Source organism: Vanessa cardui, chromosome 8 (assembly GCF_905220365.1).
Source record: "Vanessa cardui chromosome 8, ilVanCard2.1, whole genome shotgun sequence".
Classification (NCBI taxonomy): domain Eukaryota; kingdom Metazoa; phylum Arthropoda; class Insecta; order Lepidoptera; family Nymphalidae; genus Vanessa; species Vanessa cardui.
Window position 1 is genome coordinate 10,197,204 of NC_061130.1, and position 19,402 is coordinate 10,216,605.

Genomic DNA, 19,402 nt, shown 5'->3' on the forward strand with positions numbered 1-19,402 from the left:
CAGCAACTGAGACCATTAAAAAGGAAAGTTGCATTTGTTTTATAATCAAAAAATATTTCAAACCATTCCATTGTATGAATATTTTTGTAGCAGTATCCAGTGCTTGTTACGTTTTTTTTGTACCTGTTTCTACCTGCCACTAGCAGACATTTCGTTATATTTTATTACTAGTTAAAGCGTCCGGTTGCGTTCGCGTTTTAAGTGTTAGTCGTCAAATCATAAAAAGAAATATAGTTCTCCTTTTCTAAGCTTGCTTCATATGAAATTACATAAAAATCAGTTCTTACGCTTGGTTTTAAAAGAGCAACAGACATATATGTAGATGAACAGACAAATAAAAGATACGCTATTATGTATCTTTTATGCAAAATTCAATACAACTATATAGATTTCATGTTTAAAATAATTTCAGACTAGTTTTCGTTTTGGGAGAGGTTAGGTGTTAAGTAACTTATGTCTCTTTATGTATTACTTACTAAATGTATTCAAATTAGTTATGATTGAATAATTAAAAAGTAAAAGCTAAACAAACAAATGAATAATCTTGTTTTCGTTTTAGGATAAGAAATGAATAAACAAAATTGACCATGGACAGTCAATTTAACATCTTTTATAGAAGTAACGGACTTTGGAGGATGTTTGACATGAATTAAATATTACCTAAGGGATCCACAGAAACAATTTTGGCAATGAAATCATTCAATTTCGGGCGTTCGGTCGCTTTTCTCTCGAACAATGCCTATGTTTAACTTATTCTATGGAGTTTCATTACTTTTTTTCTTTTTCAGTCGTGATTGTCTATAAGCAACATTTATGAAGACTTTTTATTCTCAGTGATATTATTTAGCTTAAATTACAAATGAGAGTGATAATATAATGAAAATCACATCAGTTCGTACTTTTTAAGTAGTAACATGTTGTTACTACTTCTCTCATTATAAAATAAGTATCAGGTTTATGATACTCATCGAAATAGTATAAATATTAAAAATATTATATATGAAAAAAAAAATATTATCCACTTTAGTAATATATAAATATATACCTGAACAAAAACATATATTATCCAGTAAAAGCCAGTAGCAACTAGTAAAAAACTAATTATTCAAACAATGTATCACAGCCAACGCAAAGATCACCTCTCTTTTCAACCGGCTTCAATAAATAAAAATTCTAACAAAAAGAAAAACCGACTTCAAACAAAACACTATTTTAAAACAAATGAATATGCACAAAAAAGTAATAAAAATAATTGCGTATTCGACATATTTTTTAGTCTTCCAAAGTTAAATGAAATGAAAAATATTAGACTTCTTAAAAGTCGATTTACGATTATATAATGTAGTTATAGTTATTGGTATATTTGGAGCCGGTGTCAGCTACGATGCCCTTGCCCCAACAATCAAAAGAAAGAAGATACGAGCCCCTTGATTGATCCAGTAAATTATTGTGTAAAAGGTAGTTTGTAAAAAACATATTTGTTAAAGTATTCTCGTATTGTTTTTTGATAGATATACTGTAGGTTTTTATTGGCTGACAGACAAGTTATGAGGTAACAAACATAAAAAAAAAATACAGACGAATTGATAACCTCCTCCTTTTTGAAGTCGGTTGAAAAGAGGAGGTTATCAATTCGTCTGTATTTTTTTCTGTTAAATAACAATACGAGAATATACTAGGTCAATAAAGGGGCTTGTTTCGATTCTTTCTTTTGATTTTTAAGGTGCGTGGCTGACACCGGCTCTAAATATAACAATAACTAAAACTACATTATATAATCGTTAATCAACTTTTAAGTAGTCTTATATTTTTCATTTCATTTCACATACGAGGACTCTAAAAAATATGTTGAATACGCAATCATTTTTATTACTTTTTAGTGCATTTTTATTTGTTTTAAAAGTGTTTTGTATGAAGTCGGTTTTTCTTGTTAAAATTTTTAGTTATTGAGATTACATGTGGCCGATTTTCATCCGACAAATACAGGCACTAACAAAAAGAAAACGAATTATGAACACAAATTAAGTTCATAATGTTCAGTGGTGCTTGCCAGTTTGAATCCGAAATTCTCTTTAAATTCACATGTTTAATACGCTGGTCATCTCCGTTATAAAATATATGTTCTTATAAATCGCCTTCATTCAGCAAAACCGCTCTTGTGGTTTACTCATTTGCTGCTTGAAGCTTGAATGTATTACAGCATTATTATTACGACTGCATATAGATAAATTTAACACAATGTTTTCCGATAATTTCGAAACCGCTTAACATATTAACTGAAAACAAATCTGTTATTTAAAATGCTGTATTTATTTTTAAAATTATTTTTAGAGCAAGCTTATTTGTGTGTTGTTAAAGCCTGAAAATGTATTGTATGAGATAATAAAGCGTCGAATATAATTAAAAGCGTTGAGCAAAATTGACGTCATAGACTTACGATTGACGTAATGTGACGACCACGTCAGAATAGATAAATTGTTAGCAATTTTATGATTAAAACAGACGATGAATGATTTTTAAACATCGCTCGTGTGCCATTTATTTTTGTATGTGAATGATTTGTTTGTGTAAATCATAATGAAATGAAACTTTTCTAAGTATTATATATATGTCATACTGTGAAACATTTAGAGATTGGCCGTAAAATATAAATAAATAAAAATGACTATTATTTCTTTTAACGTATTTGTTAAATATAGAAATTTTCCATTTAAATGTTATGATAGTGTTGGTTTAAAATGTGTAGTGAATAATTAAATTTTAAGAGACGAGTGAAATGAAATGTTAGAAACATATTCATCGTCAGCTTAAAAGTCAGGAACGAAATTAGTAGCAAGTATGCAAAAACTATTCATATTTAGCAATTCGAGCGATCGAGCTTGGGACTCCCTTTGCGGTGTTTTTGTGAAGTAGCTATTGTGACGCAACAACAACAGAGTCAATACGTCCTTCCTCGGCATAGTATTCGCTTCTATAATAATATTCTGCAATATTAAACCCAGGCTAATAATAAATGTGAATCTATTGTCAAAACTATATAATAATAATAATAAATATGAGACAACATCACATACATTACTCTGATCCCAATGTAAGTAGCTGAAGCACTTGTGTTATGGAAATCAGAAGTAACGACGGTACCACAAACACCCAGACCCATGACAACATAGAAAACTAATGGTAATCTACATCGACTCGGCCGGGAATCGAACCCGGGACCACAGAGTGGCGTACCAATGAAAACCTGTGTACACACCACTCGACCATGGAGGTCGTATAATACAATAAGCAAAAACATATTTGCCATAGGACACCCGATTGAAAGGAAGTCGCTTTTACTATTTTAGATATGTATATAACAGACAATCAAATAACAAAAACAAGTTCAAATAATATTATATAAAAGCAATACAATAGAAATAGAAAAAGAGGGAAAGGTTGCCTTGGGCATAATGCTTTTTCCTTACGTGAGGATTTCTGCCAGGTCACTCTGTGCGTCGCGTAAAAGATCTTCGTTCCAAAAGGGCTTAGGCTTAGTATGTGTTGATTTTAAGGCAGAATATATAAATATTATTGTATTTGATTGAAATCAGCACATAAAATAATGTAAAAGAGTAATAACTGAGTTTAGTTATATATTTAATTAAATTATTAAGTATAGATATAATTATTATTTCATTTCATAGTCAGTACGCTGTACGCTTATGTGGACATAAGTTTGTTTTCAGTTAAAAAAAAACTTTTTAAATTCGTTTTTAACCAACAATACTATAACTTCCAATAATTTTAACTATAAAAAATTCTATTTTATATATCCAAAAAATCTCCGTTTGTTATTCGTCAGCACATATTCACATATTCAACATAGTTTATCAAAGATTTCTATTCCTTTACTAACAACTCGTTGTGACTAATAACTCGTTGTCACACCGAAGAGCCTTATACAAGATTCTTTAAAGTGAATTTAGATTTTTATCTATATTTATATCGAAGGAATAAGTCACGATTGAAAAGAATGAAGCAGTAAAAAGAACTACTCACAAGTCATCGATTAGTTCAGAATCTGTACAGTTATAAATCTTTACATATTGTAAAGAAAAAATGTTTATTGATTTGATGATTGAGTTCGACATAGTAAAACGATTACTCATTTCAACTGTTAAAAGAACTGCGAATTTATAATTTATGCACTTAATTTTATTAATAGGTATTTTAATGGTAGCATATTAATAAAATAAATTTCGTGTAAATGGTTTTATTTAGTAGTGAATCTTAAATACTAGCGACCCACCCTGGCAAGGTTGGAATTTATTAATTAAGAAAGTGATAATAAGTTAAGGTTTAAAGACCTTTATTTCTCAAAAAGATTTATAAGAAAATCATTTATATTACAACATAATAATTTAAATGAGAAACAAATAAACAAAAATACAAAAATGTTGAGACTAAACCGAAGAACTGAACACTTACTTGATGACATAACAATTATAACAAAACATAGTTATTTAAATATTTAAAGTGTAGGGCGAAATAATGTAGTTATAAAAATATTGTGTGGGTAGAAATGAAATAATATAGTCTGACCAGCACGACTCATTCAACGTCTTTGCGATCGTCGTATTTGTTAGAATATAAAAACGATATAAAACTAGATGTGCCACAACTTATATTTTTATTTAAATAATTTAGTTTAACTATTTCTTTTTTTTAAAGTATTGGTTTTTAATTTATTTATTTTTCATATTTTTGTAATAAATATTTTATATTTATTCAGAAAATTATGTTACATGTGACATATTATTGTATTGTTTTGTGCTGTAAAAAGAAAGAAAGAAATAAAGAGATATAGATACATAGATAGATAGATAGATAGTGATACATATATTTAAATTATTGTTTTTTTTTATGTTTATTTTAATATATATTTATTTTTATTTTGGTTATTAATTACTTTAACTTTATTTTGATCATAGTATTTAAGTAGTCTTTTAAACTTCAAAGCATATTTAGTATCCTTAATATCCTTCGGCAACTCGATATATAGTTTAGCACCTGTGTACAAAATATTTTGTTTGCCATGATTTGTTGTGGTGCATGTAAAATAAGGTCATTCGCATTCCTTAATTTATTTTTTTGTATTTGATGTTTTTTTAGTATACGTATATTGAGTATGTATGTCTCTATTTAAAATTGTACGTACTAAAATGCAGATTTTATATATGTAAGATTAATTTATGCTCACTATTTATGTTTCTTTAAAAATTTTATATGGTGGTGTTAAATAGTTATAGCTGAATAGTGTTTTAATTAATTTATTTTATGTTATTTGTAATGAATTTAAATGAGTTTTAGCAGCAGTTCCCCAAACATATAGAATATAGTCTAAGTTAAGCTTAACTAGAAAATTATAAATAGTAAATCGTACTCGTTGTGGAAGCAGTCGAACTATGCCTAATATTTATAGTCAGATTAGATTGATCCTTGGGGCACCCCATACGTCAAAGAACTAACATATCTCTGTGATTGGCCTTTTTTAACTAATTGCTTTCGATTATGAAGATAAGACTTGAAAATTTGTAATGCAGAATCCGTGAGACCAATCTGGATTAATTTTTCGATAATTAAATCATGGCTAACCGTATCAAAAACCTTTTATAAATCTATAAATATTCCCAAGCCTATTTGTTTACTATCAATACTAATCTTTAGCTTAGTCACTATATCAGTTGTTGCTGAAAGTGTATTAGATTTGGGCCGAAAATCGTATTGTTTATCGTAAAGGAAATTTAAGTATCTGAAATACACCTCTAACCTGTTGTAAAGAATCCTCTTGAAAATTTTTGAAACATTAGTAGAACCGAAATAGGACGGTAGTTTCCAGGGTCTGATTTCATGCCTGATTTCTAATTGGGTGATAATCTTGCAATTTTTAATAAATCAGCGAATATACCGTCTTTGAAAGAAGAGTTAATACAGTCCGTAAGCTCTTCTAAAATAGCGTTTTTAATTGATTTAACACTTATACCATCGACGCCCGAGCTTGTGTTTGGTTCCAAGTTATCGATTATCCTAGCTACTTCCTGTTTATTTGTTGGTGATATTTTATTTAAAGTTTTTGAGCCGTCGTATATTTGTATATTAAAATTAAAATTACGCGAGACTGTTGAGGGAATTTGCTTAACCAGACTTAGATAAGCTATTTATTAGGTGCTACATTTTAGCTGGTTTGTTCTTGCAGTTATCAAAATATCTCAAATAGTATGTTCTTTTGGCATACTGTATACTAGCTGCTACTTGTTTTCTTTTCCTTTTGTATTTATCTTTTCTTGTATTATTTTCAGGGTCTGTTTTATTTTGATACCAAAGTATATTTCTTATATTAATATATTCAATATATCTTTGCAAATCCAGTCTTGTTTAGTAGGATTGATTATTTTAGTTTTTATAGTTTTACTTTTCAAAATACAATATTTTATTTTCTCTTCTAGTAGGCCAAACTGGCCATGCGAGATTTGGTCATTATTACCTTGATGATCTTTTATAGTATTTTGTAGTTTGTCATAATTTTAGAACGCTGTTTAGCTTTAAATAAATAATCCTTATCTGTATAAGAATTAATAATGGAGAATACGGGTTAGCAAATAACTATTAGACATTTTATACTAGCTAACAATAGTTATTATGGGTGTATCTTAGAAGATAGATATAGCTATCTAAAGTTTTCTAGTATATTGTAGGTATTGTCCTGGGATCTTAATACCTGCTTCGTAAAATCTATTAAAAAAATAATAATAATATTATACGCACAAGTCATTATTAATTAGTTTCCTATTCCTATGTAATTCTATTATTATAAGATATAATATAAAACAAAAATCAAAAATGTATTAAATAATGTAATATTAAGTGTTGGTGCAATAAAGCGTAAAGTAAAATAAATAAAAATCGATTTAAAATTAGAGAAAATATCATAAATCGTGTAAGAAAAGCCGCATTGATAACCTCCCAATATGAAGTCGGCAAGAATGAAATTAATAAAACAATACATTTTCAGTGAATTTGACGTAAATGGAATGCAAAAAGACAGTTTAGCTTTCCAACTGGGATGAGGAAACAGGGTTTTGTCTTTCTTAATGAGTGCAAAAACTTGCTAGTCTTCAAGTCGTTTGTTAACGAGTCCTTACACTTTGTCCCGCCACGAAGAAAAGAACGCAGCACAAGATTTTTCAGCTCGAGAATTTTGTTTACGGCCTTTTGAACATAACAAAAGCGTTGTATTAAATGTTAACAATTTCTAGATTGAAAGCAGTAATGATGTTAAAATATTTGAAGTTGGGTTTTGTTATTTATGATGAAATTATAAATTGTATTCAAACAATTTCAAAAAGACTCATTGTATATTTATTAAAAAGCTAATAATTATCTAATTACGTATACACAAGTGCGCCTGCTTCGATACTATTCCATTATTCGAGTGTATTAGATAGTATAGTACCCGTAGACCGTAGTGGAGCAATGATTACAGAGCTTAGGATGACGTAACGTGACTGGGATGCGACGAATGTTAAATGTGGGCTGGTCCATTTTGTGGCGGCTAACTTTGCCAATATTGGAACTGTGGAACTATGACAACTAGCCCGTTCAGCTGTTGTTGTCTCGAATTGGAACAAAGTGGACTTTACTGAATAAAGCCGCCGCTTGCTCTTTGTTATGAGGATATAATTTTTTTATCGTGAACCGGCTTTTATCCAGTCTTTTACTTGTTTGCGCATTCAATTTCATAGCGTTTGATATGAGAAATAGAAAATAATTCTTTATCAATGCTCTTTTTTTTATAAAATAAAACGTACACTCAAACGTAAAATATATTCAAATATATTTGAATGAATTAACACGAGGAATCGTAGGTTGCTTAATCGTATTTTTTATCGCAAGCAATTTGTAAATGTAAAAGTCATAAAATAACAGGAAAGCACCATGCCCTTTTTTAGGTAAGTTTAATAAAAGCCAATGTATACCCTATGTTTAAAAAAGAATTGATATAGTACGAAATCCAAATTAGAAAAACGTTTCCAATAGTACATAATTGTGTTTAGCGCACATTAAAGATAGGTTATTCTTTTTAAATACTATTATTTTAGATAAGTTCATGTAAATAAGGTTTTTTAAGAGGAAATAGCAAAAACTGTTGTTTAAATTTGTTGCCTTTTTACTATAAATTATAGTCTTAAATGCCCTGAACTTCGTCTACAGCAACTCTTAAACTTTATACACTTCGTTCGTGGAACCAAAATAAGACTTAAGACTGAGTTTAAGCCATTTTAAGAACATTTCTTAGGACGTCTCATTGAGAAAACACGGGTTAACAGTTCTTTGTTTGCAATTTTGTTTCGGGTTTGAATTTGGTTATCTGCTTAAAATAAAATGGATATAATTATTGCTTGTTACGAGGATACTATTTACTATGCTGGGTCATTGTGACTCGCCACTAATATTGTGCCTGTGCTTTCCAGTTGCTGCAGTTAGCCTTTCCATTTTTACGATTTTGTCTCGATTTTGTCTCAAAATCTCGACGATTTTGTCTCCTCGATTGGTAAGTTTTAAGTTATCTCTATGGGCAACTCAAAAGCCAGCTTAATAAATAAGAAATCCTGAAATATGATTTCACGTATTTTTGTAATTAAAATTCTTAATATTTCAACTAAGTTGTATTCAAAATATTCAAATAAAATTGTGTGTTTACGATTCAGATACTTTTTCAGATGGAAATATGAAACTAGATGTCAGAAAGAACTATAGCAACTTAACGTATAAACACGATCTAAAAATACTATTGTTAAACCAGCTAGAGAGTGGCAAGCCAAGAGACCAGACATGAGTGCTGGTTGTTGATTATTACTGATGTCGTTTTGTATGAAATAATATCTAGCACAATTTCTTTATACACTCGAAATTCGAACCACACTATCGAATTAGAGACACAGACTTTTTATTATTTCTTATTACTAAGGCTAGAATATTTCATAGAAAACAGAGATGTTTGCATAATAAATAAGTAACAGCGTTAAAATATATAATTTAAATTTATAAAGTGATACAATGTCATTGATAAATAGATTAATAACAATTATTATTATGGTATTTTAGTTGACTTTACGATAGAAAACACTTTCAAGTGCTTCTGCCGACCTGATTACATTTTTATTTATATTACCCGCATAACTAGACTGTTTATTTGCGTAAGTTTCTATTCCAATGTCAACAAAAAACTTTTACAAATATTGGATAAAATAAAAGATTAATAATGACTTGTTACAGATCTCAAATCTTTGTGAAAAATACATATTCTTTTAAATTTAAATAATACCCTGAATAAATGACTGACTCACAGACAACGTCAATGTCAGGATTGTGGAATATTTCTAACGATATTACATACGATTACATTACCAATTGTTCCGGAACTTAAAAGTGACGGCGGAATAAGTGATCTCACATACATAAACACTGAAAACATTACACTCCTTTATTGGCAGTCAGTAATTAAGAACATTTAACATAGTACATGTGCACACACACATGCAAACACCGACCCTAATTTGAAAGCTCTGTATCAAATGGAATGTTCCCCAATGAAAACGAATAACATTTACTTCGCTAAAATATATTGATACTCACATTATCCGTGTGATTTGAAAAAAAAAAGATTTTTTCATGTTCAATTAAATAATAGAATCTTATATATTTTTGTTCTATGCATTATTAATAATGCTTTCTTGCATTCAAGTATACGCTATCGAAACAAAAAAAATGTGAGTAACATTTGTTACATTTATTACACTGATGCATATTACGACGAAATTGTAATTAGTAAATTAAAATATTCGTAATAATTATTACGCATAAATAATTTATTATTTAGCTCCATTAAAACTTTGATTCATCATACCATTCTGTACATGAAAGCATTATTAGAGTCGCATGGAATACAATTTAATTACTTACTAGAGCTTTCAACGTCGAGTTTCGATGTACAATCTATTTCAATATGGTTTAGAGCGAGTAATTTGTAATCATAATAAGATAGGAATAAAGCATACATCTCTTTATGAATTTGGACGCCAAAGTTACAAGAAAATATTTTTTCTTTTAAATTACTAAGTACAATAGCCTGGATGAAAAAAAAGGCCGGATAAAGATCATTAGCGCAATATCTAAATATTTAATGAGTCGCCTGTGGAGTATTCTTTACAGATCAACAGAGCGTACTACTTTATACAGAATTTGCTTATGTAAAATAATATTTAATAGTGGTCGGAATTTTTCTCTAAAACTTTGCAGTCAAATAATGTGTTAAATTTCTTTACTGATATCAGTTCTGCAAGTTAATTTGCTTACAAGTCACCGAATTACATGATTTCGCACCCAAAGATTAAAACGGCGCTCTAATACTAAGACTCCACTGAACTGTCCGTCCATCTGAACGGCTACAGAACCCTTAGCTGATTTTTTAAGAAGTTATTCGATACGATTTGCGTACAAGTGGCAAGTGTATGAGTTCTGTTCAATCGGATGAATGCTATAGAAACGTATATAGACAAAGACACAATCAATATATTACAGATACGTTGTTTTGTATATTTTTCCGTTGTTTTATTATGTTCTTTCCCATAATATTTGCTTGTTCACCTATCGTGTTCTGGATCACCAACCACCTCCGCGCCGTGTTCGACGATGCGTGTTCTATATAATGTACAACATAGGAATGCGTCAGCGTTTATTATTTATGTTTAAACACGGTTACAAACTTAAGTACATTTAACAAAATTTGATTCTCACAAAATTTAGCTTTAGTTTCGGTAACTAACGAAATATTATTTTTTAATAAACAATATCAACTAACATTTGAAAGGAAAGTATTTTTTTCTTTAACATATGCCTTTTGAAATTTTGTAAGAAATTCAAGAACACTTCATAAAAAAATATATTTAACAACGTAGAAAAGTATTATTACAAATATTAAATTAATCATCAACAAATATAGGTCAAATTGTAAGCGCAATGAGTGGCTAGAATAGCTAAAATCTTAAGTTTCAATTAAAATTTTATGTTAAATTAAATGGTATTTTCAAAATTGTAAACTGACTATCACTAAGAAGCTCATTTCATTAGAACTAATGATAATTTTAATCATCACAAATAATCGAAATTGAAGAGTGTACCTACTATATATGTAGTTTAATTGTTTTTGAAACAAAGAGAATTGTTTATGTCATGTAGATTAACATCTACGCAAATATTATTAATGCGAAAATAACTGTAAAATTTGGTATGAAGCAAGTTTGAACTCCTAGCAACATATGTTAACTTTATAATCGAGTTAAAAAATTGACGACGTTTCTACTGAATTAAGACATGTTAAACAAATCTGTTTTTTAATGTTGTGTTCCTTTCCGCAAGTCCTAAAATATATATTAATTCAGTTATTTTTATTTTTCATTGCTTTTATAATTTTTATATCGGTTTAATTTTTTATAAATTATTTTCATTTTTCTAACACTTGTCGACCAATTCCTAAAAAGACTTCTCTTCCTAAATTGAAGGAAAGGACGACTAATAGTATTATGTATTTTTAAAGGTTTTTCAGTAACTATTACTGAGAAAAAAAAGAAAGAAACGTAATTCAAATATTGCTATTTCAAATACACCTTAATAAGCAAGATTATATACTTCATTCTCAAGTAATATTTATATTATCATTATTATAAAAACGAATAAACCGGTAGGTTATATATTTCAATGTGAATCTCATCGACGTCTTTCATTAGAATCACACAGAATATAGGTTTGTCTTCTCATTTCTTTTATTCATTATTCACTCAATAGCCTGAATAGTTTTCTCATGATCGAAGGAAATTATTTCCATAATTGGCTTTGTTTCTCACGTCATTAAAGTAAGCAATAGCTATAGTATATTGTTAAATTCCATTCTACATTCCATTAACAAGGCTAATTATTATTTGTTCAACGGTTTCATATCGAACCATGACCGAGGTAAAATGTTTTAGTCGTGAAAATTATTATACATATTAGACATTCGTGAATTGAATTAGCTTTAATCAAGCTTTCTATATAACCTTCACGGCTTATGTGTAACTCAATAGAATAAATATAACTTCTAGCGTTTAACGAACGTTAGATGTCATTTATATAAATCAATTTATATTCAAAATTTGTTTCGATTTAAAAAAAAAAAGGAAAAGCAATCATAATGTTAATCAATATTGTTAAGGATTTTTTTAAATGATTGCTACTTTTATGTTTGATAATATTTAAGGGCAAACTTAATAATTGAGAACATATTTTTTGATAAAAACGGTAATGGAAATGTTTAACGGAATGTTGATAATAGATTGTAGCAAACATTTCATGGAAATTTTCAAACGGAAACGAGGAAAAATAATTTCTAGTCCAACAAAAATAAAGTAACTTAGTTATAAAAATCGTGAGGATATTGATCAAACTGTTCAAGTCTTATTATTCTGTCGGATGGATGGACGACACTAATAACTCTTGATATTTTTCCACTCAAACACAACCAAGTAGATGGGAAATTGATTGCTGTATTTTAAGTGTTCCGTAGTCAACATCGGTAACCGTACAATTTATTTTCTGAAGGTTTTCTAATTTAAAATTTGAACCAAAATCGAACGGCAAGCAATTTAACATTTAATTTAATTCTGTATTATGTCGAATCAAAAGTACTGCTAAGGACCTACAAGAAAGGAATTCGCTACATCAGTTCGTTTGGTTATATGAAAAGAAGGAAGTCAACGAAGGAATACCACGAATCAGTAAAAAAGTAAAGTAAAATTACAGATGAGGCGGACTAAAGACCTGAAAACACAGGTCGAAAGCTGGTTTCATTGGCCAACTAAATGCAGCAGTTGATCTTGAGAGGCTTAAACGTATAAAGAGATGAGAACGTACCCAATTATAAAATAATACATAGTTAGCGTAACTTATCGCGTATCAGCAGACATTTTTAACTTTGCCGTTTAGTAAATTGAAATCGTCTGTAAAAAATACATTGGTAGAAATAGCATCTTATTCGATACAAGATTTTATAGATGATAGAAAAGTGTGAAGTTAATACCTGTTGACTTCCAAGCAGGATATATTAATTTAAATAATTGTATTTAACTAACATGACTTTGTATTTTTTAAATGTTAAAAAAATAGTAACTACTGAGTTTCTTGCCGGTTCTTCTCGGTAGAATCTACTTTCCGAACCGGTGGTAGCTTCACTTAATTGTAAAATGATGATTTAAAACTGCTTGTAAAAGTCTATTTGAATAAAGTTTATTTTGATTAGATTTATCTGGTGTTGTAAACCTTCGCAACCTTGGCATGACTTAATTCAAACTTATTCAATTTATTTTCCATTATTATAACAATATATTGTATTTTAATTTCCTCTTTAATACATAGTACATAAATAATACATTTTTATAGCTTATGTTTACGAAAAGAATTATCTAAGTATCTATGTAATTAACAGAGAATGCGTGATAAAATTAAAAATTCATCAATTCATACAAAAACAGTCATTGTTAATAATTATTTTATGTAACATTCATCTTTATGTAATAAACAGTTATTTTTGTTGCAAGCTCTCATTCAGTCATGCAACAATTTGCAATCATAATTGTATAATTAAAGTCTAATCGCATTGGAATAAACTTCTACGTAAAAATAAACTCGCCGCGTTTTATTTCATAAACGCAAAACGCCATGTGTATCAAAGGAATATGCGTCATTATATGAAATGAGCGTATTTTACACGTGAAAAATATCAGTTGATGAGATCAGTTACACACAAGTGTAGCACATAACTCGCCTTAAGTGTAATTTTCTAAAGATAATACTCAGACTGCAGTAATATATTTTTAAGCTGCGGTTTTTTTCATCACCGTGTTATTCTTTTAAACGTGATCGTCTTAAATTTATCAGCAAAAATATACCGCTATTTCAAATGATATTTTTGTTCTGGTTGCAGATTAAATACTTGGAAATTATAGTAACAGTTCAAACATCTTTAGAGAAGACAACTCCCCGTATTATTGATGAGATGGAGGGTGATACATTTTTCGCCCGAAGGGTTACCCTTTCAAAGAGAGAAATTTTGCTAAAATTCTTGCAATAAATTTACGCAGTCATGAATTGTACAGTAGCAATACTGAAGACAACGTTTTTGAAATTATATTACTTAAAATACTAAGCATATATATGCTATTTGATATATTTAATGGATACGCGTTGAGAGCATAGAGTGCATGTATTTTAAGAATGGAAATAAAGGCCATACAACAACGACAACAACAACCACAGCCTGTCATTTTCCCACTGCTGGGCCAAGGCCTCCTTTCCCATTGAGAAGAAGGTTTGGAACATATTCCACCACGCTGTTCCAATGCGAGTTGGTAGAATAGACTTGTGGCAGAATTTCTATGAAATTAGACACATGCAGATTTCCTCACGATGTTTACCTTCACTGCCGAGCACGAGATGAATTTTAAAGACAAATTAAGTACGTGAATATTCAGTGGTGCTTGCCTGGGTTTGAACCCGCAATCATCTGTCAAGATGCAAGCGTTCCAACCTCTCAACTCACTAAAGGGTATGCCCTTTATGATGATAAATTTAAAAGGGTACTAAAATATAGCACTCGTGGAAGAAAGAATTAAAATGTTGTCAGCTTCGTCTTTGATTAATATTAAAAATATTCTTTAACCAAATTATATTCTTTAGGGGATATCATTAAAAGTTTTGGGATCGTTTGCTTCCCTTTTCATTTAAAAATCGACAAAAAATTAAAACCAGTGAAAATATTTTGCCATTTTCAGAACTGATTTCCATAATGGCGGAATAGAGATATAAATCAAATTGACGATCGTTTGGGACATTTTCAGCATATGGGTTTCAATCTAAATCGTGGAAAATTGTCTCGAAAAATACGGCCATGATTTTCGTGTTTTGCCAGATTATATAGGGATAGGAGGGTATTTAAGGATTAACTAATTTTTTTTTAATAAAACTAATTAATACATAGGAATGTAAAAATAATGCTAAGAGTTTTATAGGGATTTTTTATGAAGTTTTGTGTAAGTTCGTTTGGGGACGTACTAATTACCATTTATTTATTTTCTGAAAATCTAATATTTTCAAAAAGTAACTTATTCCGCAAAAAAAAGTTTCCTGTAGTAGTCTGTTACTTCATATTCTAAAATTAATAAAATCAACGATATATAACTTCGGAAAAAATTGAACAATTAGTTGTTTGTTTTATTGAAAGTACTATGCATATTCATTGTATTACTTGTAATTGTGTTTAAATCATTTTTAGGGGTGACGAACAAATGCTATATATAATCCAGGTTACTATATACATGTGTATGTATATTTAAGCTTCTACGGTAACAATTACTAAGAAAAAAAGAATCAATTTAACTCAAACAAAGACGTATATCCACGGCTTAAAGCGGAATCAAAACAAAAATGAAACAAAGAATTGCCGTCGGGCGGGATGATAATGTTAATAATGCCTTCTAATGAATGGGCGATATCCATCCAGGTGGCATGGAGACAGTTACTACGACAGTATATACGATAATGTATCGAATTTATATTATTATTTACAAAATAGGTAAATGGTTCTTAATTATTATACGAGCTGAGATGGCCCAGTGATTAGAACGCGTGCATCTTAACCGATGATTGCGGGCTCAAACCCAGGCAAGTACCACTATATGTATGTGCTTAATTTGTGTTTATAATTCATCTCTTGCTCAGCCGTGAAGGAAAACATCGTGAGGAATCCTGCATGTGTCTAATTTCATCGAAATTCTGCCACATGTGCATTCCACCAACCCGCATTGGAACAGCGTGGTGGAATATGTTCCAAACCCTCTCCTTAATGGAAGAGGAGGCCTTATCTCAGCAGTGGGAAATGTACAGGTTGTTACTTTACTTTACTTTATTATACTTGTTTTATTTTTATAAATTATTTCGAAGATTATAATTATTTTGTAATTCGTATTGAATTTATACTGAAGTGGAGGATGCGAGCGATTTCGATGAACGTCTCTTTGTATGAAAGGGAGTAATGAAGCTATTTTGTTCAAGATTCAGGAGTTTAATTATTGGTTCTCGTCGGATACTCTCGTACGTTACTTAACACGGTACAGAGAATTAATCGCGATTTTATATATTATTTAACTTTACTTTAATATATTATGTATTCTTTAATTAAAAATGTCTATACAAGTAGTGTTGCTAGTGGCTTCACTCGCGTTTTAGGGATCAGTCAGCAAGGCATAAATAAGGCTATACTACCTTGGGGTTTAAGCCGTTTTCGTTAAGTTCAGTGAATTGGCCGAATTGAATTTCGCATTAATAATAACAATAATGTAGATCAGGAAAAATTTCTTCACTATTTAAAGTAGATTACCTAATCGATTTTATTACAATTAATGTAAGTCAATGACACTAACTTCTATTAGATATAAGATACTAGCCCGGCTTCGCACGGGTTCAATGCTGGTACGACATTACATTAGAAACTTCTAAAGTAGTCAGCGTTTCTTTACCATATTATTCATTTTGATATGTAAAAACTTTCCTTGCGAATCAGTCTATCTATTAAAAAAAACGCATAAAAATCTAATTCTAAGCATACGTAGTAATAATATTTTTCAAATTGCATAAAAATATTTTACTTTAAGCTAAATATAAATACTTTCGAATTAAATAAATATATCTTTTTTCCTCTTATAGTGGTAATAGATGTATAACATTAAGCAGGTTTAGTGTATATATTTGCATTAAGGCTATTTCGTGATGGTAAAATTGCGTGTCAAGGTTTTTCAAACCAAATGCGAAAAATAAACGTTCAACCCCTTAGATACACTAAAAGTAGAAGTGGCATTGTGTACGAGTATAGCATGTATTATTAGATATTTCTCTTCGGTTTATGAAGCAAAATATTAAATGTAATATATACATTAAATTTTGTAAATATTTTTTTATTGTAATTATTATGATAATAGAAATAATATGATCCAGATATGTATCTCTAAAAACACACATTCATCTAAATCGTTTCATTTAAGGGTTCGTTTAAGACGATATCAGTAATAAATAATTTTTTTTTAAATTACTTAGACATGTTTGACAATATGTCATTAAAAAAGATTTACTCAATTACAAGGGTTTTAAAAAAAGGTGGTTGATAGTTATGATTGGTTTAATAAATTGTATTGTAATACATGGGTGCGTTTCACGCGTGCCATTTCTTTCTTACACTTCATGTTCTTAGTATAAACCCTTGCGTGAGTGTTTGCTAGACATAACACTGTTAACAGTGGAGTATACAACTTTTAAACGGTTGACCCATAAAAGGAACTCATTATTCGTGTTTCGCGTGCGTTTTAAATATGCAGCATTCTCTATTTTCGGTGAAAAAAATAGTAGGTGTGTTTAAAAATTGTTGTTTGCTTTTGTTTATTTCGTATGAAAAGGTTATTCAGTAAATTGTTAGTTTATTTATATTTATGCTTTTTAACGTTTTTATTGCTTTCAAATTTTATAGAACCTTGTCGCATTCAATAATAATTTCTAACTGGCGAAATTTCATGTAACATAAAAAATCATTACTTATACTGTAATCCTCTAAAAGTACGAAAGGTTCAAATATAAAATATATTTTCATTCATCGAATGCCAGAGGCAATAGCTCTCGAAATATGAAGTAGGGATGATTAAGCGTCAAGAACTATCGAAAAGCGCAGCGAAATAGCGGTTTGATAGGTTTCGATTGGACGCCATCAGACAATTCAATTACCTTCTCTCCGGCAATATATGAAATAACTACGAACAAAACCTCTGGTTTCATTGTAAAATCTAGTCGAAAATTAGAAATCATTTTAATAATTTCAAGATTGATTAAAATTCCAAATGTCAATTTTTATTTAAAAAATATTGGAATATTGAAAATACGATAAATATTATTTTATTTGTTTCATACAAATTGAGTTACTATGGAACCTTGGCCGATATTTTAAATTATATTATATACGAAAATGCGTGATTAACTTTTTTAGGTACATATTTATAAGTGTCTTTTTTGAGCCTATTAATTTACATCTAGATAATACTAAATATAAAATATGTTTTTAGGCTGAGTGAATTTATATTAAAGCATAAATTACTGATTGGCATATCATAGCCCAGATAACCGCAACAGCCAAAATGAAACGCGTTTATTGTAAAAATAACAGGTTATATGAAAATGATTTACATGTAAAACCTGCTTAAATTTTTGTTTTATGAACCTGAGGGAACTTGATAGAGATATGAGTCGTAATAAGGGAGTGGTAAATAAACATATAGTTTTGTAATTTTATGGGAAATAATTTGATTTGTCAAAAAGACTAACTATTGTGTTTCTAGCCGTTTCGTGTCGATTTTTATTACACTCGGTCTTGATTAAATCAAGTTTATTACATTTTTTAAGTATATAAAATAAATTATACACTCATTTATATATATACACATAACATACCTTATATTTACATATTATTAAAAACTATTTGTCATATACGGCTATACCCGCGTTATTATTGTTGGTATTCAAACTCGCTTCACAGCAATCAAATTCAGTTCAGTTGTTTGGCAGTTAAAGAGCAACAGACACATTTTTAATATTAAAAAAGATGTGAAATTAATAAAAAAAAATCAACATTGCGAATAGATTACTATTAGGTTACATTCAATTGAATATGCACGAAGGTCTGTTACAAGTGGCTTAGGACTACGGAATTTTGTTCTAGCTAGATAGTGCAAATGATGAGAGCCGTCTTCGAACCCAGGGAGCCATAGGTCTTGCATACAAATTGAACGCCTAAATAAGATAAGCTCTGTTTTGTTCGCGAAACACGGAGCCAGGTTAAAATCCGCAATAAAAATTGTACTGGAAATACCTAACTCGAAGTATTCTACGTACCTGTAATGTATGTAATGTAATATTCGGTTTCGGAGAATTGAATAAATATTGCAAAAAGCGCTAAAACGTGTGCTGCGTATTCAAAATGTTTTGTGGAATTGAAATACAGCGCAAAGTTTAGTTCTTTTGATGGCATCGCATTACAATTTATGCGACTTTTTAGAGCATATTTATTTACAAAACGGATAATTTTGAACTAATAAAACCTGTAGAGGTTGTTCCATTTTCTCTTTATACAACTGTGTTCATGTGTGTACCAACACACATGAACACAAGTGGATATAACCGGAAATATTTCAGACGAAGGACATTACGATTTATTTAGATACGGAAATTTACT

At 29.6% G+C, this 19,402-nt stretch overlaps 1 protein-coding gene across 2 annotated transcripts in view; it reads right to left on the reverse strand.

Moving 5' to 3' along the window:
- The window catches only part of LOC124531624, a 107,608-nt gene that overhangs the window by 25,820 nt on the left and 62,386 nt on the right, over positions 1–19,402 (reverse strand). The gene's annotated exons all lie outside the window — the stretch shown is intronic.